General features: G+C 45.5%; 1 protein-coding gene across 13 annotated transcripts in view; it reads left to right on the top strand.

Annotated features, from left to right (window-relative positions):
• Window positions 1–24,348, top strand: part of LOC120371563 (LIM domain containing preferred translocation partner in lipoma) — a 493,573-nt gene that overhangs the window by 171,773 nt on the left and 297,452 nt on the right. For 4 of the 13 annotated variants that reach the window (XR_005584438.1, XM_039487442.1, XM_039487433.1 and 1 more), the window contains exons 1-2: window positions 662–827; window positions 1,029–1,120. The exons of 1 other annotated variant lie outside the window; for it this stretch is intronic. The gene's annotated coding sequence lies outside the window, so the exon portion shown is untranslated. Of the gene's footprint in view, window positions 1–661; window positions 828–1,028; window positions 1,121–3,908; window positions 4,021–22,236; window positions 22,256–24,348 lie in introns of those variants that run through there. 8 more of the 13 variants (XM_039487445.1, XM_039487436.1, XM_039487439.1 and 5 more) reach the window with 5 other exon arrangements.

Genomic DNA, 24,348 nt, shown 5'->3' with positions numbered 1-24,348 from the left:
CCTTGCAGACGTTGCTTTGTATATTTAATTCACGAGTTGGGTGGGTCTCAGGTCTGACCCCTGGTGGACAGGTATCTCTGTTGCAAAGCCACTGTGCAGTTTGGTATTGTTGGCAGCCTCTGCTCTGTAGAGGCCTAAGATTTAGAGTAGGTGGGTGTGGAGGGGTATCATTTAACAAGAGATGCTTTCCTGGTAGACTTGACTGTCTCTGTCCACTGCTTTTTGTTTGGCAGCTTTCTGGGGAGCTAAGAAAAACACACTGTAAATCCTCCCTGACAGACAGGCTTTGGGATATTGGTGCCATACACCTCATTCCCGCTTCTTTTTTCACAAGTCTTTTTTTTTTGTTTGTTTGTTTTTTTAAATCCTTATTGAAAGGAAGCCCTTTGGTTTGGAAGGGAGATTCCATTTTATTAGGCAGTCTTGCAGAGCTGGAGGTAAATATCAATTTGTGGGCACAGGAATAACTCAAGGTTCCATCCACCCTGAGTTTCGGCCCTGGGTTTTACTGGGTGTGTCCCACAAATTTGTAAGCGTGGGCTCGGAGGACATTAAAAGCGTCACCCAATATCTTCAGGATCAGTGCAGCTGATGATGTCATGCTGTGATCTGATGTATGTGGCATGTTGTCACAATACATCAAGACAAGGCAAGCCCCTTGTCATGGAGGATGGAGCTTTAGAGGTGGGACCCACAGTTCTGCTGATGTGAATTGGGTTTTGCCCAAGAACGGACAAAAGCTTTTCGCACATTCAGGCAGCCAAATACAAGGGCATAGCTTGAGCTCCTTGCAGAGGGATTTTTCAGCATAACGCCCATCAACGTTGGTGAGGATTGTACAGCTAAATCCCAAGATTGCCCTTCTCTGCCATTCTTTGCTACTGCTTTCAACAGTCTATTTGAATGTTACTTATGATTAATGTTATGGGTGGAAGAAGGCGCAAACAGTGGAGGATGGATGCTGTTTCCCCGTGTGATCTCCCTCTCTGCCATGCTAACGGAACTTTATTTTTGTTTTCTTGCTGCAGAAATTCAGAGGAGTGTGAATGTGCGACCTGTTGGATGTGAGCGTCTTCTTTTAAAGCAGACTTGCAATATCCTAATCTCTCACTTGCCTGGGGTAAGTAAAAAAAAAAAAGAAGCCATTAGCAGCAGCATGGCAAAGGGAGGGCAAGTGGATTTTGTGCCTGGGCTAGGATATTTCTGTGCTAGTTTTGTAAGCTTGTCCTGCAGGATTAGGATTTGAAGGGTGTGACACATGTAATTAGAAAGACATTGCTAAATTAATCCCTAGATTGACAGGTGACTTCAACCTAACAATAGCTCTGCTGTCCTTAATGTTCCTGTTACCTGAACAAGCACTTCCTGCTGGAGAGGACTATAATCCCATGGATAATTAACACAATCCTCAATCGTTCATGTACAATATAATAATGTGATAAAAGCAGGAGGTAATGGATAAAAAAGAAACAGGACTGACCCTGACTTGGAGTTTGGTTATCTTTTGTGATGCACTTTGCAGAGCTGCATGGCCCTATTTCTGTCAATCTCATTTGTGTACTGTGGCATCAGTGCACAGTCGTCCAGACTCGAATGCAAACTACTCCAGATGTTGGATTATCTGAGCACGTTACCAGATCATAGAATATCAGGGTTGGAAGGGACCTCAGGAGGTATCTAGTCCAACTCCTGCTCAAAGCAGGACTAATCCCCAACTAAATCATGTAAATAAAGATGTAAATAATCCAGGTGAATGATCTATGCCGAATCCTGCTTATTCCCTTTCCTTCTCTAGAGTCAGGTGAGATGGGTTCAAACTTCATTTTTCTCTTCTTGTCTTTCTGGTCTCATTCTTCCTTGCCCTGTTCTGAGAGCGGGCAAAGCAGGCTTTTTGTGTGTGCACACCTTGTATAGGAAAGATGTGTCCGAGAGAGGTTTGTCCCTCAGGTGGCTGTTAAATTCTCTTACTTCTCACTTGTTCCCACAGGAGTTATGAGTCATGAGTCACCCAGGAAAGCGTGGGAGAAATTTGAGTGGTCCTGCCACTTATACTGAAAGATCATAACAAGAGAGAGTGGAGATCGTGTTAATTTTCACCTTCCTCAGGTGGTCAGAGAAATACACATGATGGAAGAAGCCCCATCGCTTGGGACTTATAAAACTAAAATGGGCAAGACCCTAGAAAATGTGCTGTGCATTGGCCAGGAGACAGGTTGGATGCTCTTGATGTGTGCTTTCCATAGGGAAGCTGGCATCCCACTATGATATTTCATTGTAATAGGATAGGAGCTTGGAAAAGCATCTGTCAACCACTCTGAGAGAGACAGGAATTGTCAAGGGGACTCCCTCCCAGAGTCACCTTGGCATGCGTTTGTTCTTTCACGGGATCTCAAAAGCTCTGGCAACTCTCTGCTTAGATCTTCAAAGCAAAATATGTCAACGAAAGGACACAATTTACAGTGTGACCCCCTGATCTTTTTGATCTTGAACAATCAATTAAATCTAAGACTTTGTCATTCCCCTCATTGCAAGGACTATTAATAAGCTGAGGTGCCGCATCAGTGATACAGGTAGATTTCCAACCTTTTTCTTTTAATGACTCTGACCTTTCGGGCTGGGTCAGGGTCAGATTATTTACAAAGGCTGCTCCGTAAATCTGCCTGTAAGGATGGATGTTAACGTTATAATATTATTGCATTGGTGAAAGTAAACAATGTTGAACTCTCGTCCAGATCTCTTCTCTAGCGTTTAAAGTGATGGTAAAGCTCATGCTGCATCATGATGATGATGATGATTCATTGCATGTGCATTGTGACTTCCACCTGAGGATCTCGCGAGTGCTTAGTATATATCATGAGAGTCAGGTGAGCCCTGTGACTCAGACTTTGGAGACACAGCAAAGCAGTAGCAGAGCTGTGAATATAACCCAGAAGTCCTTAGTTCCAGCTTTAATGCACCCTAGTTGGTGTCAGTTCTGTAGTACTGTGTGAATGATTTTGCAACTGAAAATCTGTATTTTTTTCCATTCTATTTCTGCTACGCCCACAAAGGAAGATATCTCAGGATTCTTCTAATCTCTGTACCCTGCAAAGAAAACCTATTTCCTTTCACACGCTTAAGAACAGAAGTCTCGTTCTGAGTGCCAGTGAACACAATTTATATTTGTTGTTTAACAAAGCCCTACCAGATCCTGGTGTGTTTTGACTAGCACTGTATTGCTAGTTTGGTATGAATGTTCTGTGAGCACTTTGGGAATCCCGAGCACTGATGGGCGGTTGGTTGGGTTTTCCCCATTCTTAATGTTCATAGAAACAGTTCCTAGATGGCTCCATCCTGACCATTTCCACAAAGGGAGTATGCAGAGGTCAAGGTCAGTTTTTTGGTTACCAGTGAGAGAAGTTAATGGCATATGCGCCCAGTTTCTGTGGTTCCATGAATACTGCCAAAGCCTTCAAAAGCACAGGAGTCGCAACCCAGTGGGGGATTTTTAAGGGAAAATATCAGGTAGTGTAGGTCAAAAACGTATCATTTGGGTTTAAAAACAACCCACACCCTTTAATAGAATTTTTTAAATAATTATTTCTAATATTCAGTTAAAACAATTCTTTTGGGGTGGGTTTAACCACTCATCTGCGGTGTTTGCAACCTCATCCGCTTCATATTGGACAAGAACTGACCCGCGTTTGTGAGGTGGCTCGGTAGAGAATGTATTTATTCTCCCAACACCCCTGGGAGGTTGGGGGCTGCAGTTATCCCCATTTTACAGCTTAGAAAACTGAGTTATGGAGCAGCTCAGTGACTTGTCATACAGGAAGGCGGTGAACAAGCTGGGAGTGTATTGCTATTATTTATTTGTGTCATAGCAGTGCCCAGAGACCCTAACCAAGGTCAGGGTCCCTTTGTGCTAGGTACTGTACAGATGCATAATGAGGAGACTGTTCATTCCCTGAAGAGCTGACAGTCTAACTAGAGAAGACAGACAAAAGGTGCGAGATGAAGCAGCAGTACAAAGAGGTGAAGGTCAGTCTTAGAACTCAGTTCTCCAGAATCTGGAAACCTTCCTTCCTCTACCTAAAATGCAAGTGTCTATGAAGTGAAACTGACCGGTCCCTCCTCTTTGTTGGAACTGAGTGGAAAAAAAAACAGTTTTTTTTAAAAAAAAAAAAAAAGAAAAGAAAATCAGAATTTTAAAATTCCTTTAGTTTTAATAATTGAGGGCCAGATCCCCGGGTGGGGTGTGTGCGTGCGCAGGGCTCCAAGCATTGTAACAAGTAATTTAATAACCCTTTGACAGACCTACTTGCCTTTCACCTGAAACTGACGTATGAGGAAAGTAGGATGTCAGAGCACTCAGGTGCCTTATTGCAGAACATGACCTTAATGCTGAGTTTAGTCAGACAGCATCCTTCACAGGTGATGTGATTGTCAAAGGTAGATCTCTTTCTACTTCACAGGCTTGCTTCTTATGATGTGTAGAGGGAAAGGCTTCTAGTGCCTGGCTATGTTACATGGCCCAGGCGGCCAGCAAGCTTCGCTTTTTTTATAACGAGAGAATTAACGTTAGCAGCAGGGGGTGATAGTCACTTTGAATTAAATACCGGCAAGGCACAGGAAAATGGCAGCGTTAAAAGGCCCCCATCTATTGTATGAATAGATAATTCCTCTTCAGAACCATGTTTAAGATGCCATATCCATAAATACTAGTACGTCTCTTTGATTCCAATTTTCAGGTAAGATGAACATTTTATTGAGTATGCTGTCTGTCACATTCAATACTTTAGTGTGCCATCCTCTCAGGTTTATTAGCATAATTGCACTGCTTAAGCAACAATAAAAAATTCAACAGTAAAATAGCAGTTAGCACAGGCAATTTGTTATCAAAAGCTTTTACTTAAGGACAGGTTCACCGCATATTTATTAGTGAGTTAGTGTTATAAATTATTTTTATTTAGAAAAACAAAAAGGGAAAATGTTTTTAGGAGAGTTTTTTTTTTTAAAGGTAAATTGGAAAGTCTGATAATTGGTCATGGCTTCTTTTTCCGTTAAGTAAAAGCTCAGCCCATTTACACATGTAGTGGAGAAGAGATTATAGAAGTAACTTGGGTTTCGTGTCTCTTCTGAGCAAAAGGACTGCAAAATCTTTTAAAGTCTGCTAGGATGGCTTGGTTAAATCTCTTGGCAGTTTTTTCCCTGTTCCAACCCCTTCTCCAGCCTCAACGGAATTCTTTCCCTTGCTATTAAGGAGAACCATGAGAGCCACTGAAAAACGCTTGTGCACTGAGGTGCGCACGTCAGTTGCACTGGTGTCATCAGCCTCTGTGCTGTGGCTGGAGGCAAACCAAACCTGTTGGTTGCTTCAGGAAGGGGTGGACTCACCTCCTAGACAGTTGCCAGCCTGTTCCAAAGGGCCTGAGCCACTTTGAAAAGATTAATCATTCATTTCTCATTAGGGTACTTGTGCAGCTCTCTTTAAAGTGGGTGTGATGCTTGTGGGGAAGGAGGCTACGCAGTGCTAGCGGGTTCTCAGTTCAGTTCCCAGAGGACCAGTGTCTATGTCATATCAGTGCCGCTATCTTTTGCACCAATTTGTTGTCTTTGCTGGCGGCCTAAGAAAATGAGGGGGTAGGGACTGAATGGGCAAGGCAGGCAGATTTTCCCCCTTGGTCCTAGGTGTTTCTAGAGTAGAGCTGACATGCACTGGCAGAGGGCAGTGTGTGGACTGCAGCATTACTGACTACTTGCTTTCTTCTCGCATTCTATGACGAAATTGGAAATGGTCCATTTCCAGGAAATATTTAACTGAGGTGTGCACATGCAGATGTTCCTACACAAAAAAGGCTTACTGCAGAGGAGCGGAAGGGTGGGGGGTGGTGGGAGAAAGAGACAGGATCTCACATTTTCCACAGGTGTTTTTATTGTTAAAAAAAATATAGCCATTTTTGTCATAATTTACCAGTGATGGAAATGCATGGAAGAAGGGTGCAAAATTACACACACATGGGAGAAGAGTGCAAAATTACACCCCACCCCCACCCCCACCAATATAAAACTGTTCTAATGGAAAAAACCCACTAGGTGAAAACAGGAGTTTTGCCCAGTTTACGTGGGGCAAGCCAGCTGCTGCTCATATTGCTCATAGAATCATAGAAATGTAGGCCTGGACAGGGCCTCAATAGGTCATCTAGTCCAATCCCCTGCACTGAGGCAGAGCCAGGTATTATCTAGACCATCCCTGACAGGTGTTTGTCTGGCCTGCTCTTAAAAACTTCCAATGACAGAGATTCCACAACCTCCGTAGGTAATTTGTTCCAGGGCTTAACTATCCTGACAGTTAGGAAGTTTTTTCTAAAGCTCAGCCTAAATTGCCCTTGCTGCAATTTAAGCCCATTGCTTCTTGTCCTGTCCCTGGTGGTTAAGGAGAACAGTTGATCACCCTCCTCTTTATAAACTTTGATGTAGGTGATGATTGTTATCACGTCCCGCTGCCTTCTTTTCTCCAGAGTAAACAAACCATTTTTTCTAGTCTTTCCTCATAGGTCTTGTTTTCTAGAACTTTAATCAGTTCTGTTGCTCTTCTCTGGACTTTCTCCTTTTTGTCCACATCTTTCCCGAAGTGCGATGCCCGGAACTGGACACAGTACTCCAGTTGGGTCCTTCTGAGTACTGAGCAGAGCGGAAGAATTACTTCTTGTGTCTTGCTTACAACAGTCATGCTAATACATCCCAGAATGATGTTTGGTTTGGGATCCACTACAACATCTGGATCTTTTTTGCTGTACTCCTTCCTAGGCAGTCATTTCTCAATTTGTATGTGTGCAATTGATTACTCTTTCCTAAGTGGAGCACTTTGCATTTATTCTTATTGAATTTCATCCTATTTCCTTCAGACCATTTCTCCAGTTTGTCTAGATTGTTTTGAATTCTAACCCTGTCCTCCAAATCACTTGCAACCTCTCCCAGCTCGGTACTGTTTGCAGACTTGTAAGCATACTCTCTAGGCCATTATCCAAATCATTTATGAAGATATTGAATAGAAAATTTCCATCTCCAGGGCTGCCAGTTGGCTCCTTTCAGAAATGCTGGAAAAGTGCGGGTGGGGGAAATCAGAGATGTATTTTTCAGACGTGCTTTTCTAAGTGCTGTGGATCCTTTGGGGGTGATGTTGAAATGAAAGACATTAGTATATTTGCTTCAGATGCCCCCCACCCCATCTTCTCTCACGGGTGATGTTCCTAAAATCCGGATCCTTCTTAAAGGTTCCTTCACTGGTGTGTGCATTGTTTTGAATATTCCCTTCACCCCCGGGGGTTAGTTGTCCCTCTTTCCCTCTCTACCCGTTCTCTGTGGATTGTCCCCCTTGAGTGCCTTTACTTAGATACCGCTAGGGGTCCTTCCACCCGCCCCTACATCCCCATCCCCGCTCCTTCTCACCATCCAAACTTGGGAATGTCGCTACTCTTTCACCCCGGCCTGCAGACACTCCCCCTTTTTTGGAACTCAGCCACATGTTGCCTTACCCTGGTACTGACAGACCCTCAACCTTGTGTTACCCTGCTATAGTGATCACTCTCCCCCACCGTGGCAACGGACGTTAGCTTTGGAGACGACGGACATTCATTTCATTGTGAACTATTTCTGTCATGTCAGAGCATTTAAAGAGGAAACTACAGTGTATTGTGAGTGGTGTCTCATGATCTGGGTGGAGAGGGGGTAATACCGCTTACTTCACCCCCCCCCACCCCATCTAACCCCTCGTTTAAACTAATCTTGATGAGGGAGAAGTGAAGGTAAATTTGCTCCAGGGCAGAAGCTGCTGTTCATAGTGAAACGGGATGTGCAAGCAGGTTGTGGAATTGGAAGGGGAGCCCATGGAAACAGGTGAAACTAACCGGGTGCATATTAGAGAAGTGATGAGCTTGTGAAGCCCTGTTTGCAAACATGCTCTTCTGTGAATGTGTGAAATTTTTAAGGCGCTGATCATTTCGGTTCCCCTTTTCGGGTGCGAAAACACTTATTGTTTAGATATGAATTTGGTCTTTCAGCCCCTTTATGGATATGAATGTTGTGCTGCTTTATGGCTCTCTCTTATGAAACCAACTGGTACTGTACAATATTTAGACTTTCATATCAACTCAGACACTGACACTGGTAACGTTCCTGGGAAAATGCTGATGTACATGGAACCCAGCTGCGGTTCAGGGAACTTTGCACTCAGAGGAGAGTTGGCCATGTTCAGAATTGGGATTGGCACATTTCCGGGCACTCTAGGCCTTCACTGCAAATGGGCTCTCACTGTAGCTGGGATAATTATGAACAGGTTCCATTGAATAGTCCTGGAGCCTTTAAATGCCATTTGTTTTGTTGATGCTCATGTCTCTTTTTTTATGGTGTCCAGTCCTGGAGCAGGAGTTAATTCAGGGAAGTCCGATGGCCTGCGTTATGCAGGAGGTCAGATTAAATGATCACAATGGTACCTTCCAGCCTTGAAATCCATGAATCTCCTTGGTTACCCGAGCAGCTCTCAGAATTACGTAGCATGCGTATCACAATACTATTATTGTTTGGACTATGGTAGTGCCTGGAGGCCCCATCCACTCTGCTGGGCACTGTACACACACAAGTAAGAGCCAGTCCCAGCCCCAAAGAGCTTACAGGCCAAATAGGGAGGAGAGACTAAGGGGTAAGAGGGAAAACAGAGAGACAGAGATCAAAGTGACTTGTCCAAGAGTCCAAGGATAGAATCCAGGTCTCCTGACTCTCAGTCCAGTGCACTATGTGCTGGATCATGGTGCCTCAGACCGACTTTCTCTCTTTTTTTCCACTCCAGTCAGCCAGGCCTGGGCTTACTGACTGGTGGGATTATTACAGGCCAGCTGCTTGAAATGGATTTTGCCTGCTGCTCTGAAGCTGCTGAGGTTGATACTCCTCCCGATCTTATCTAAGAGCGAGTCCAGATTCATGGACCGGTCACTGAGAAATCTCTGTATTGTGCATGAGCCGAACCCTGGAGGTTGGCCATTCCCTGTCTCCAGTGGCTGTCAGAGGTCACGATCACTCAGGGTGAGGGAAGTTCCTCAGGGAACTTGAGCCAGTCTCATTGGGGGCGGGGCGGCTTTGAAGCTGCTGGTGTGGGGAGCCATGTTGGAGTTTGGAGCACTGGGACAGTGGGCTCTCAGCAGGCTTTGTTTCCAAGTAGACGGGCTTCTGTATGAAACCACGGCAGCTCTTACTTATTTTTGTTAAGGTCGACAGTTTCATTCCTAGGGCAGAATGGTACAATAATACGGCGTGGAGGGCCTAGGCCCGTGGATTGCCATGTTGAAATCCAGCCCCAATAGGATGGGACACAATCTGCTTGCCTCTCCTCAGGTGAGAAGGCTGTTTCTTGTGGCGTTGGCTCTTTGGGTATTCAAAACCCGGGATGTTTCCAGGTGGGCACCAATGCTTCAGAGTGTCTTACTGGTCTGAGGACAGTCACCCTCAGAGGGAGGTCATGTCACAATGGTGTGAGGTCTTTGAGGTGCTGTAGGTGGGGTTTTCTGAGCTGCAGGGTGAATCCCATTGACTAATGTTGAGCTCTTGTTTTAAAAAAAGAAACCTGCAGTCCATTCTGCAGGACGGGTAATATTGTAGGGCCCCGAGGCTGCATATCACAGTAGCTGTCGTGAAAGCTAGGAAGTACCCCTTGCAATGGACAGTTGTGTATTCGAGGACTATAGGGTCAACTTCTGCAGTCAAATAAACACATACTTGTGTGCGCCTCCAATCAACTTTAGTGAGGGAAGTGCATGCATACTTCTCTAAAGGAAAAATGTGACTCAAAGAATTTAGCAATGATAAATGCCCTCAAAATTCTTACTCTGGAATTTGTAAAGCTTGAAACATCTGTTCCCTAAAATGCTTTGATCGTGTTGTGGGGCTTTTAAAAATGATACTTAAGGATCCCACTCATTTCATGAAGTCTGTGGGATTCCTTTCAGTGCCCTTTTCATGTAGCAAAATGGCAAATTTCACAGTGTACATTACATGACTTAAAAGACATATTTGAATGGTTAGCATCAACCAAACAGTCTTTTATAAGGTGCTAGAAACGTTCCAGTTACATACCCGAGGAATCAAAGAATTTCCACTTACTTTTTAGCTTGTGGGAGCTGTACTTGAAAAATCTCTAGAACCTGGGGATCTCTTACGAAGAACTATATTCAAAACCCAAGCAAGTTCCAGGAAAATGAACTCCTAGACGTTTGGAAATATTGATGGCAGGAAAGTAGATTTTTTTTTAGTTTTTCTTCCAAGTGGGACTGCAGAGTTGGGTCTCTCCGTGAACAAAACTGCACGTTTACAAATGCACGTGCTTCTTGCACATTGAAATAGCTCTTTTTCTTGGTGCCTTTTTCTCTGTGATCAGTAACTTTCTTAGTCACCTGCTTTTCTATGGAGAATCAAAATTTCTCCTTTTCTCAGCACGTGAGATGACCTCTAAATGCCGATCTACATGTAGCTTTGGATTTATGGCCAACTGAAATGTTGCACATCTGTCTGTCTGTAGGCTTCTATCGCACACTCAGAGCCATGTTCTGCTCTTACACCTCCGAGAGCTGGTTTTTAGCAGGACTATTTCCTGATTGAGAATCTCCTTTTGGCTGGATCTAAATTTTATGCTGTAAAATGTTCCATGCTTGTCTACACATGAGCTCCTTTAGCTTGACTGCTTGATGATACAACTAAACCATTCTGACATGGTGGGAGAGGAAAGCACTCGAATATTGAGATGGAATGAGGGAATCTCCACTTCCAGGCATCTGAAACCCATAGCCTGCTCTGCCAGAAGAGCTCGCAGTCTAAGTATGAACTCTGTATAGTGACTGACTTACCAGCACTAGCCAAACATGTGTTTATGCTGCATGAGGGTTGATCTCCTTCTCTCACCCCTCCCATTTAGAAATATTTATGAATCAATTTCTGCTATGTCAATTTACCCATCTTTCAGAAGTGGCAAGCCCAAGCTTCCCCTCTCTGCTCAATCAAGGGCAGTTGCAAACCATTTAAAAAACATGTGGTATGACATCCCATGTATTGAAAGAGAGAGAGAGAATGATGTAACACAGGGGCTGGCAACTTCTGGCACGTGGCTCGCCAGGGTAAGCACCCTGGTGGGCCAGGCCAGTTTGTTTACCTGCTCTGTCCGCAGGTTTGGCTGATCGTGGCTCCGACTGGCTGCAGTTCGCCGCTCCAGGCCAATGGGATATGCTGGCCACGGCTTCCCACCGCCCCCATTGGCCTGGGACGGCGAACTGCTGCCAGTGGGAGCCGGGATCAGCTGAACCTGCCAACGTGGCAGGTAAACAAACTGGCCCAGCCCACCAGGGTGCTTACCCTGGCGAGCCGCGTGCCAAAGGTTGCCGACCCCTGATGTAACAGGTAGTTTTGACTCAGCTGGTAACTTACGATCCCATGCTATTCCTGTAACATTTCTAATATGTGGTCCACATTTTTTATTGTTAGGACATTTCCACGTATTGTGTGTTGGAGGTCCAGGTTACCAGCACATATCGTTGTCCCAGAGTGATCTGTCTGGACAAGTGTACAGGAACAGTCCAGTACATGCTTCGTTATGATTTTAAATGGCTGCAATTTAATTTTGGACTCACTTAGCAGATCTAGCAGTACTGTGCAATATAACTGCCTGTTGTTTCTCATCAGATTACGTACCGAACTCGCATTCCCACCTCCCTCTCAGAGACTGAAATGTACGAGAAGGACAAAATATTAAGATTGCATAAAATGTTGAGATTGGGCCCAGATTCTTAGCTGGTGTAAACTGGCGTAGTTTCATTAAAGTCAGTGGAGCAGTGTCGATTTACACCTGCTGAGGATCTGGCCCTAGAATAACGGAGGAGCTGTAAGGATGATTTTAGTGTCCCAGGCCAGCAAGAATGCAAATAGATTGAAATGATAGAAAATCTCAAATGTATCTGTGTATCGAAAGGAAAGCACAGAATACGTTGGACAGGGGATTGGTGAGGAAGCACCAACCAGGGTTTCTGGGTAGTTTGTTCTTATAGTCAGTTCCATTGTTATTGGTTTGCTATCCATAGAGACATTTACAGTAAAACAGCCAGCCAAACCCAGAGGGGCAGAGGATGCGGCAATGAAGCCATTGTTGAGGTCAGTGCTAGCAGTGAACTAGCAAATGTGGTGGCTGTGGGATTTTGCATTTAATTTTTGTCTGGATAATAAGGAGAAACGCAGGGTTAGTGAACTGTGACCAGTTTTCCTCCGAGGTGCTTTGTTGGCACTTTGTGGCTGTTTTTCATGCTCCTTTACTGCAGTCCGATAATGTTGACAGATCTAAAGGAATTGACAATGGATGCCTTAAAAAAAAAATCTGGACAGGGCTGTCGCTGTCTAGCTTTGCATGTGAACTCCTTGTACACAAACACTTTTTTCTTCTCTTTGATTAAGTATCCGGTAAAACCTACTCACATGCCCTGCAATGAAACTTTAATGAAGCAAGAGGGTGTATTCATGTCATCTGAGTAATGCGTGAGGAAGGGATTCCAGTAACTGAGTTCTCTGAGCACTTCATTCCACACTCAGGGTTAGTGTTACTAGAAAGCTTCCAGCCACACTGGAGGTGGAGCTGGCCTAGAATGAACAGGTCTGGCAAACCCAAGAGCTTATTGTTACTGTTGAGAGGTGGAAGAGGAGAGTGAATATATACAAAGTAATTTTTAAAGGGAATGTGGCATTGTGGAAGACAGCTGCTTCCTGGTGAATTTGGTTTTTCTGTTTTTAACAACCCACAGTCATCCTGTGGAACTCATTGCCAGGGGATGTTGTGAAGGCTAAAAGCATAATTGGGTTGAAAAAGAATTAGATACATTCATGGAGGATAGGTCCATCGGTGACTATTAACCCAAGATGGTCAGGGACCCAACTACATGCTCTGGCTGTTCCTAAACCTCTGACTGCCAGAAGCTGGGTCCGGCTGACAGGATGAATCACTTGATAATTGCCCTGATCTGTTCATTCCCTCTGAAACATCTGGCACTGGCTGCTGTTGGAAGACAGGATACAGAGCTAGATGTATCATTGGTCTGACCCAGTGTGGCCGTTCTTATGTTCAGCTACAACAGATAAACCACAGCTCCTGTCCTGCCAGTTTGCCTCAATCCTGTTTTATCTGCCATAGTCCATTTCAGTAGCCTGAGTGAGAGGTTAATGATCACTCCTGGCCCATTCAGGTGCTAGCCTCTCTTTTTAGGTTGGCAAGAATAGTCCTTTAGTCTTCTGCTTGAGGATCTGAAAGCACTTAACCAAACCTCTGTTGATTGAGCCTGGCAAGGTGGGGGAAGTTGTATCACCCCCATTTTTACAGCTGGGGAAACTGAGGCACGGGGAAGCTAAGTGGTGTTGGAGAACGTCAAGTGGCAGAACTTCCTATGCCAATTCCTGTGGCTTTAATTACAAGAGCACCCTATGGTTGTGGTGGGGTTTGTGATGTAGACATCCCTACTTATCTAAGTCTCTTCACCCTCCCAATTCAGGTCACAAAAGAATGGCATATTACTGATCCTGCTAAAAGAGAGAGGCCTGTGGCTAGAAGCCTGACCACGGGAGGAAGGAATTGCATGAGGAATGTATTTCAATGTCTCTTTAACGGGTTTCCTCCTTGTTTGTATGTGGGAGTCATGTGAACCTGAATGGGCAAGTACCAACAGATCACATCTGCCCCCCAGGGAAAGAAGAGAATCCTGCTTGGACAAGAGAATGATCTTCCAGTAAATGGTGTTGAGGGTTTGGTCTCTGTGTAGCAACTGCCTCCGTCTTGCAGGCTGTCACACCCTCTTGGGAGATGGGCTGGGGCTGGAAAAAGGGTGCCTGACTGAGATGAGGAGATCCGTCATAACCATCTGTCAAACTAGAAGAATATCCCCCATTTGTATCGTGTCTTTCATCCCAGCTATATTTAGGGATTGTGTCACCCGCCTCGGGGTGGAACGTGGCTGCTGTGTGACACAGCAATATGCAATGATGTTTTTGGACAGGAAGTAAAGGATAATACTGTATCCAGTTGAAACGACTGCTTAGGTAGACGGAATGCAATTACAGGGTTGGAATGAGGCCATGATACCATGGCAAACAGCCCTACACTTGCAGAAAATACTGAGATATTTCATAACCGCATGCAGTCAGGACTTGTGCTTTTCTGATCCAGAATACAGTAGCACAGCACTGGGGCTGGGAATTGGGTCAACGTTGTCTCATGGGGAGGGCACCATTAATTTAATCCCCAGCAACGTGTCCTGGAGCAGCCTGGGGGTTTTCTCTGGGAGGTCTCCCATTCACATATCAACCACTACTGATTTCTCGAGGTCTAATGAGATCCCAGTCAGCTCTGACATGGCTGTCACTCAATCTCTGGCATGAAAGCAGTGGAAACACCTCCCAAGGAGTCATGAACAGGGAGTGAAATCCTTGGATGTGCTCTTGCTCCGCAAAGATGGATACCTCTTGCATCCTCCACCTTGTGTCTTTCTGACCAGGGTTTTTCCAGGATGCAGAATTCCCTGCATACTCTGCGATATCCCCAGCAAGCCAGACTGCCTAAACAGGCTAGTGTCTGTACTTGGCTTTTTCCCCCTAAGGCTATGAATAGTGTGATTGCCAGCACTCAGAGCTCTTTATAAGCAACCACATTTATTCTTAGGGTGAGAGCGTTACAGAGAAAACATACACAAACAATAAAAGTCCCTATACGCCTGCTGAAAGCTTCCTAGAGATCACCCCCCAGTCTTATGCGGCCTCAGAAGGCCCAAGACTTTCCATCCCTTCCCACAAAGGGTTGGCCCCCACTTGGACAGGTCCTGTCTGTTAGCTGGATCAAAAAGAACGCCCTGAGATCGTTTAAGCTCAGGTTATTTATGCAAAAGTCTTTTCTTTGTCTGTTGGTCCCTGGAGAATTTGGTTTGAACCAGCACATGCGAGTCTCTCCAGGTGGAGGTGTTACAACCCAAGTGAATTTGCCTAATTACCCTCCACTGTTCTTAGTTTCTGGAGGGCTGTGATCTCCTTCCCCCAGGCATTACATACAGTCCCTGGCCCACAATGATACGTACACTTAATATAGTAAAATGTCCCCAAAGACATTACAGGAAATTATCATCTGTCACAATCCATATGCTCTCATATTCGACCAATATTTTCCTCCTCTTCTATGTTCTCCTTCCCCCACAACCACCTGTGTAAGTACGTTGTGATCCACATCACCATAGTACCTGAGCATCTACTAGAGCAGAGTCTCACCAGATTCCAGGGGAAGGTATCCTTATTTTAAAGAGAGAGAGAGGCGTACACATTCTGCCACTTATATTTAAAACATGAGGTTTGTCGCATGATTGGCATAATACTGATACTTGATCTCTTTTTGTACCTTTTATCCGAAAGCACGTCATATTACAGATGTGCAGGATTTCCAAAATGCAGCTGCCTCTGGGCTGTGGCAGCAGCCAATGAAGTAGGCTCTCTCGCTTTGCACAACAATTCAGAAAAAGAGAGCAGTTCTGGGTAAAGATTTTTGAATTTGATCCTTTGTGCATCATTGAAACTGTTTTCTCACTTGTGCGTTGGTAAAGATACTTTTGGAAAAGGTATATTTAAGTGTCTTGCTTTCTTATTTTGCCTTTATTTGTGCAGAGTTTGTAAGCTTGATATTTGCTAAAAGCAGATAATTATAATTAGCTGTGCACATGCGTCAATCTCGTATGATTCATTAGTCACACATTCCTGGGTAAAACAAAACAATCATGAGACTGGCTAAAGGATCTCGCTGGGACTGATCTGACAGCAGATGAGGTAGAGAGAAAAACTAAGGCCAGGTCTACACAATAAACTTAGATCGGTATAACTACATTGCTCAGGGGTGTGAAAAATCCCCACCCCGACAGATGTAGTTGTCAGTGGACACAGCGCTGGGAGAAGCAGAGGTGGATTAACTACAGCGACAGGAAAAGCTCTCCCTTCAGTTTAGTAGCAGCTTCACTGAAACGCTGCACTGCTCAGCCTTTGAAGTGTAGACTTCCCCTGAGAGTGAAAAGGGCCGTGTCAAGGCCTTTAGATCCCAAATTGAAGTTTTATTAAAAAAAAAAAAAAAAGTTGAAAATGAAATAGAAATGACTTCATCAGCTGTCAATGGCATGCTGCGAAAAGCCAGATGCCGTAGCATTGTGCTAATGCAGGAGAACGAGGAAGCAAAATGGTATTTCTGTGGCCTGCCTCCCCGTAGCTGAGCTCTTCCTTTCTTGCATTTAGCCCTTGTCAGAGGAAAAGTGGTGGGATCTCCCTTTTGTAGCAGGGGACAGTGAGGCTAAGGGCCAGAAGCTTTTCAGAGAAGTCTCTCTGATTCTGAGCACTTCCAGGTTCTGGATGTGCCTTGACACTCCTTGTCAGAAGGGCTGAGGCACAAGTCAACGGGTGGCAGAAAACCCAGCCTGACTTGGGCATCCAAAATCTGTCTCTGAAAATTGGGACCCCTACATGTTAGGACCCCTAAAAATCAGGGCCTATCTCATTCTCCCTGACCTCCTGACCGCAATAAGTGGGGAGGGCATAGGACTGAGTCTAACATCCTTTAATAACATGGCACCCTGACATTTAATGTTCCTTAGTGGGTTCGAGGAGCAAGCCTTTGCCCTGGGTAATTCCTGCAGATGAAATAGGCAGTGTACAGCAGCACAAACAAAAGGAAATTGCCCTCTGAAGAAAGGAGACGCTTGTCTTGTGGTGTCTTTCAGCTAGAAGGAGCAATTACAAAGCCAAGCAAAAGGTACAAAAGAGTGTATTTGCCATAACAGCTCAGACAAATAGTCCCTAACGTCCAGTAGTGACCTGTGCTGGCTGCATCTAAGTCAGGGAAGGCTTGTGCTAATGATGCCTCGGGTGTGTTGTGGGCTGGCAGACATGACTATTCTTCACAAATGTGCCATATAGGAGATTTTTGGAGCTTTAATATACTAGATTCTGCAGGGAGCTGAATAAAATGGCAGCATTGGGGCTGCGGCACTTGTGGTTGTGGCACTGGGATTCCTTATACCTACTTTCTAGGGAACTAAAATTAAAAGTATGTTTTATGGTCCTTGTGAGAGTGTTGTCAGTTTCGAGGGAGAGGGAAATGAATACTGCCCAGTAACTATATCCTTAAACCACTTTCTGTTTGTTTCCCAGTAAGCAGAAATAAGTTAGATTTTCTATCTCAAAATGGAAAAATTAATTATCTAACTTGGCCACAAAGTTTCTCTTGCCCCTCCCCAAAAGGAAGACAGTGATTTGTTGTTGGAAGGGAGCAGCTTTCATATAATCAATAGTGCAAAACACCTGCAAGTGGCCATTTAATAATAGCACTCGCCGTCTGACCCCCTGGTGTGGGAGCAAATTGATGCCGTGTATTGGTTTCAGTGATTCTTCCCTGTAACCCATGTTAGTGCATTGTGGGTCTTTGCTGCCCACCATAGCGACTGGGTCCACGCAAGAGGCTAAGAGCCTACTGCTGCTACCGGACAGAGGTAACTCCTTTAGTTCATGCTTTTAGTCCCACATGCAAACGCCTCTGTTGGCTCAATCAGGTACTTTATAGATTCAGATAAAAAGAATCTGGCTTGAAGCCGGTGGGAGTTATTTGACTGATACCGAGAACTGGATCAGGCCTTGCTGGTTCCGTCTGCACAGCATGTAGCAGCCCATGGCAGCCCTCAGGATTGCAGACGCAGGCTCGCGGTGTGGTGCTACAAATTGTGCTGTAGACGTTGAGATGTCGGCCGGAGCTTGGGCTCTGAAGCCCATCACTCTCCACCAGTTTCAGAGCCCAAGCCCTAATGTCTACATAGCTGTTTCTAGCCCGGCAGTGCGAGTCCTGTGCTGGGTAGACCCAAGCTGCTGTGGGCTGCTGCGCTGCTTGTGGTGTAGATGTTCCCTAAGGGGGGAGCTCTGTGCCCTACGGAGGCAAAGCAGAAATAGGGTGACCCGATGTCCCGATTTTATAGGGACAGTCTCGTTTTTTGTGTCTTTTTCTTACATAGGCTCCAATTACCTCCTGCCTCCTGTCCCAATTTTTCACATTTGCTGTCTGGTCACCCTAAGCAGAAATGCTCCCTATACTGTGTTCTTGGCTGTTTTGTTCAGTCCAGTTGTTAATTGCTGATAACACCTCGCACTCTCACAGCACCGTGTGTGTGCTCAGAGCACTGGCCAGAGCCTCTCTCCTGTGGCAGCTCCCTGGTCAGACACTAGGCAGCAGTCCTGAGACTCGGCCTAAACGTAAGGAGCTTGAGACTTAGGGGAAAATGGTGCCCCTTCTGAGGCGGTGCCGTGGGGGGTGAGGTGCACCATTCAGGCCTTCGGGAGCATGCACGGCACAGTGAATCTCTCTAGCTAAGATCAGCGTTGTGGGCAGCAGTAGAAAAGCATCACCCTCTGGGAGCATCGGCAACATGGCCATTTGTAGCGTCTCTGCAGGCGGGGCTAGGCAGCTTCCCCCAGCACCTGCACAGAGAGGATTGCTAATTCCTGCGTGGGTGACAGGCGGAGGACAGGGGAGCCCCTGGTGCCTTCTTCCATAGCCACCCCGGCCAGCCGGTTGTGATCCTAGGAGCCCGTGGAGGCTCCATGCTTCTCCCTGCCAGTCAGTAGCAGCTAGCCGGCCATTCACAAGGAGGAAGTGGGAAAGGCTCCCAGATCCAGTGTTCTGCCAGCGTGGGATGTTGCATCTCCCCAGGCTCTGACCTCCTTTTGTGGCCACTCCCTGAGTGCTGCAGGCCAAACTGTTCCAATTAGCCTTGAACTTGAGCCTTACCACACGATGCTGTGAGTGGAGAATAGTGTAGGGCGAGTGCACTGCTACTGAAGACAACATTGCTCCCAATGCTCCCTCTTCTATTGGGGTAGCATCCTTGCCCATAGATCCCTGTTCTATGAGATGATGATGATGATGATGATTTGGCGTATACAATCTGATCAAGCCAAGCCACAGCTTGAAGGGTAAGACTTTGTGTCAATTTCCCGAACAGCGGGAGGAGCCCTGTATGAGGAAATAAACCTCTTGCCACACACCCACTCACGCTTCCCCACCACTAAACACCCCGAAGCATCAGTGGGACCAGAATTTATTCTCTCTAATCTCTGACATATTCTGCACTTGTTTGGCCAGGAAAATCATTTCAGATCCCCAAGCGTGTGGAGCCCCTTCAGTAGCTTCTTTTGCTACCAAATAACCTTTATTTTTAAATATTTTTTTGTATTTTAAAAATATATATTCTGGTGATTATATTTTCTTCAGAATTCTTTCTTCATATAGGAAATTTAATTCCACCTCTCCAAGACCTTTAACAGAAGTTCTGTTAGCTAAATGTCATTGAATTAAAATAAATAAATACAAAAGAACGGCAAGAGAAGAGCATGGTATTTTAGGGGAGGATTTTAATTGACCATTTAAGGTATGTCTACACTGCATGCTAAGCCTGAGCTCTGACTCTGGTTTGAGCCAAGCCCCTCTTGTGTCTGCACACAAATCAGTCGGACTTGGGTCAGCAAGCACTCAGGATCTGGCTCCCAGGACTGCTAAGGGGTGAGTCACAGCCCAAGGTCACCGGGGTTGCTTAGTGTAGTATGGACGTGTTAGCCCGGCTGGGAAACCCAGATCCAGCCATTGTAAACTTAGGTTGACAATGCAGTGTGGATGCTCAAACAGAGGCTTCGAAACACTGACACCATGAGCCTGGGTTCCAGGGACCAGGGCTTATTAGGCAGTGTAGACATATCCTTAAACCCAGATGGGGAAAAATCTTAATATCCTAAATTCTGAGGCACGTGAGAGGCTCTGCTAAGGAGCTTAGGTTGTTTTGTTTAATTGAGAGTTTTCTGTAGCTATCGTTGTCAACGTGACGTTTCCGAAAAGCCCTTTCATGTGTATTACACTCTCACACAGAGCAAAGCGGTGGCCGGTTCAGTGGCTGCAGCATTGGCCTGAGAGGCCAGAGGCAGATATTCATCCTTGATTCTGTGGCTGACCTGAGGAGTGACGGTAGGCCAGTCACTTTCCCGCTCCGTGCCTCTGTTTCCCCTCCCACTCCTTGTCTTGCACGTCTAGACTGCGAGCTCTTTGGGGGCAGGGACTCTCTCTTACAGTGTGTATACAACACTGAGCACAGTAGGGCCTTGAGCTTGGTTGGGGCTTTGAGGCACTACCAGAGCAAATGTATTATTTGTGTGTTTTGTGGTAGTTCCTCTGAGCCCCAGTCACGGACCAGGACCCCGTTGCGCCAGGCGCTGTACAGACACACAGCGGAGATGGTGCTTGCCCAAACAGCTTACACTCTTAGTGTAACAGAAGGTTACAGGCAGACAGGGGAACAATGAGACAGTATTGCTCAGCAGGATGGGCAGTGGATGAAATCATAATGTAGAGGCTAATGACCCAGTTTTCTCTACTGAGGACACTCTTCCATTTTCCCATGTCCGACAACATGATTTATCCTTTATAAATGGTGCACTGTATTGTTAAGATTCCCCTGTAAATAATATGTATGCAAATCTATTCAATGAAGATTTAACCTCAAGGGTTTCCTAATTAGAGCCATTAAGTACAGTGAATCATTTGGTCGTAGTCGTTTCAGACAGCACCGTGGATTTGCATGGTCGGGATTTGCAGCCTGCGTTTCCTTTGTGAGCCCATGGGCTCCTCTCTCCCCCACAGGCATCCGCTGGATCTGCGGGGAAAATACTTTCACCCAGCTTGAGCTAGCTAGGGCAGTAGGCTGTCCCCAAGCCCCATTTCACCCACCACTTCATTCTGGAGTGTCATTTCCCCCTTGGCATGTCTCTTTCCCTTCGGATAACTGCGAGTACTGCACTCTGTAATGCACAGGATCTTATTCACAGGGGGGAGCTCACCCACTCTCTTAATACAGCTGTGTTAACGGCAGTATTTTATGCAATAGCAGCACAGTACCGTTCTGAGGCTGGCAGCAAGGAATATGTACAGGAACGACTGAAGCGCATGCTCGCTGTTATCACCCTCCCCAGCACTACCCGCCCAATAGCAGCGCGATGTTGGAGGTCACTTCTAAGTCCAGCATGCTCCTGGGGCTAGAAGAGCATTAGAGCTCCAGCTCAGCTTCTGAGGCTGACCTGTTCATTAGCAAGCTCATGCAATCGGCTAACTTCAGGTGGGGGAATATATAAACCGGGCCTGAGATCAACCCTTTGAAGGTCATTTTGATTTGTTGCTTGGCACACTTAGAAGCGATGTGGCATTATCCAGGGATTAAATGCAACATTAAACATTGGAGCTGGCTTGTCAGGAGAGGGCAGCTGGGATTATCAAAATACAATTTATAACCTACAGTTTACTGTGGGATACGATAATTAATATGGTGCATGGTGGGTCCCATCATTAATGTGCTTTGTTGTCTTACTTGCATTATTGCTGCTGGCAAGGCCAACTTCTGAGGCTTATGAAGGACACTGAAGAAAGAAATTGTGCTGTGATCTGGTGGTAATATATCTCTGATCACATGCTGTACCATGCATTGTATCTGATCACAAATCTCAGCCGGGCAGACTTGTCTAATAAAAGTTGATTTTCCAAATTCTTGCTAGAAGAGGCATGAATTGTTTGCACCAAGGTCACTTGGAGCTGCTGTCAGGCCTGTATCGTGTTTTCATAGATTCATAGATGGAAAGGCCAGAAGGGGCCATTGTGATCATCTAGTTTGTCCTCCTGTATAACTCAGGCCACAGAACTTCCTTGAAATAACTCCTAGGGCAGAGCTGTTAGAAAAACATCCCATCTTGGTTTAAACATTGTCAGCGATGGCAAATCCACCATGTTCTAATGGTTAATTGCTCTCAGTGTTAAAATTGGATGCTTTATTTCCAGTCTGAATTTGACTAGCTTCAACTAGACATGTCCAGCCATTGGATCATGTTAGACCTTTCCCTGCTAGAGTGAAGAGCCCATTATTAAATATTCCCTCCCCGGGTACTTAGAGATTGTAATCAAGTCACCTGAACCTTCTGTTTGTTAAGCTAAGTAGATCGAGCTCCTTAAGTGTTTCTGTATGACGTGTTTTCTGTTCCTTTAATCATTCTTGTGGCACTTCTGTGAATCCTCTCCAGTTTATCAACATCCTTTTTGAACTGTGGACTTCAGAACTGGACACAGGATTCCAGCAGCGGTTCACCAGGGCCAAATACAGAGGTAAAATAACCTCTCTACTCCTCCTTGAGATTCCCCTGTTTATTTATCAGGGATCGCATTAGCCCTTCTGGCCACAGCATCACACTGAGAGCTCACGTGCATCTGATTATCCACCACAGCCCCCAAATCTTTTTCAGCATCCCTGCTTCCCAGGATAGAGTCACCCCTCCTGTAAGTAGGACCTACATTCGTTGCTCCTAGATGTGTACATTTATGTTCAGCCATATTAAAATGCATATTGTTGACTTGCGCCCGGCTTACCAGGCGATCCAGATGGCTGTGTTTTAGTGACTTATCCGCATCATTATTTACCACACCCTTCATTTTTCTGTCATTTTATCAGTGATGATTTTATGTTTCCTTCCAGGTCATTAATAAAAATGTTAAATAGCGAAGGCCAAGAACCAGTCCCTTTGGGAGCCCACTAGTAATACGCCCGTTCGATGACAGCTCCCCATGTACAATTACAGCGTGAGACCTGTGCAGTGTATTTGTAGCCATGTTAGTCCCAGGATTTTAGAGAGACAAGGTGGGTCGGGTAATATCTTTGATTGGCCCAATTTCAGTTGGTGAGGGAGACAGGCTTTCAAGCCACACACAGCTCTGCTTCCCAAGAGAAGCCCGTGACTCCTGCAGCAGAACATGCTGCCGATGAGCATTGGGTGAGGCCTTATCAGAAGTGGTGGGCGCAAAATTTACATGGCACCTACCTTGAATTTGCCTGCTAGCTTCCAGGCTGCAATATTTACACAATATTTACTAATTCCAAACAAGTGAGAGTTGAGGGCATTCACCACTTTGCCGATTCGGGCCCATCTGTTTTCTTGATACCAAATAAACAATTTTCTCTTAGTTCCCATTACCTGTTGCTTTCAAACACGTCCTCTTCTGCGTGCGGATAGTTACAAAACCAGGTAAGATCACTTAACATTCATTGGGCAGGGTAAGCTGTACCTCTGCCATTTTTAATTTCCATGAGTGTGGTCGTACCGGCTTTTCCTGCGTTCACTTAGACATCTCTGGTGTCTACCATTATGTAACTTCTCCCGCACAGGGGAAGGAGGGTGGCCTGCCTTGTGAAGGATTATACGCCTGCCGGGTCCCGTTCAGGACATAGCCCTCACTCCGTTTGCTTAGCCTTTAAGGAGCCTTTCAAACACTGGCTAACTGCAGCATGGCTTGTGTAGATCGGCTAACAGCCACGTCTTCCTTGTGCAAGGGGCATCAAGGAATTTAAACATATGTGACTTGACTTGCTTGAATAAATTTTGCTGCAGCCAGTCTGGATGACCAGGTAATGCACCATTATGCCATCTAGGGTAACCAGACAGCAAATGTGAAAAATCGGGACGGGGGTGGGGAGTGGTAATAGGAGCCTATATAAGAAAAAGACCCCAAAATCGGGACTGTCCCTATAAAATGGGGACATCTGGTCACCCTAATGCCATCGGCGCTAAGTTAATGCCAAAAGGGGCATGGCAATTTTTTGACCATGAAGAACATTTGTGTGCAGAGTAAAAGCCTGATTCAGAGATGTGCTGAACATGAAAGTACTTGGGCATTGCAGGTTCTCAGCACTGCTCAGTGTCAGGCCTGTAGGGTGATGAGACTACTTGCTTCAGGGTTTAAGCTAATTGTATGCAGGCATTGGGAAGGAATATTTCACGCACGTGCTCACTCTCCATGTAAATCATTGGGCTAAATGCTTCCACTCCCTGAAACATCAGGCATATTGGTCACTGCTGAGATAGGCCGGTGGTCTGAGCTGATATAACGACTCCTATTCCTAAGTGATATCTGAGAATTGGTCTGATATTCCCAGTATATATGGGGGGAACTTGAACCCAGCTTGCTGCTTAAGCCATGAATTCAGTCGGGAGGACCTGGCCGAATGACCTACCTTTTTCTTTTTAAAAATAACCAGTGCAGATATTCCTATTTTGCTTTTTCTGATACGCTGTTGGAATGAAATGGGTGCTGTGGTAGAAGAATGCGTCTTGTTTTCCCATCCCAGGGGATTTCTGAAAGATCTGCTCTAGGAATTCTGTGGGGAAAGTTCTGTGGCCTGCTTTACGCAGGAGGCCAGAGCGGAT

The sequence above is a fragment of the Mauremys reevesii genome, linkage group 9 (genome assembly GCF_016161935.1).
Source record: "Mauremys reevesii isolate NIE-2019 linkage group 9, ASM1616193v1, whole genome shotgun sequence".
NCBI classification, from domain to species: Eukaryota; Metazoa; Chordata; order Testudines; family Geoemydidae; genus Mauremys; species Mauremys reevesii.
The sequence above is the reverse complement of the archived record's forward strand: the minus strand, read 5'-3'. Positions and strand labels throughout refer to the sequence as shown.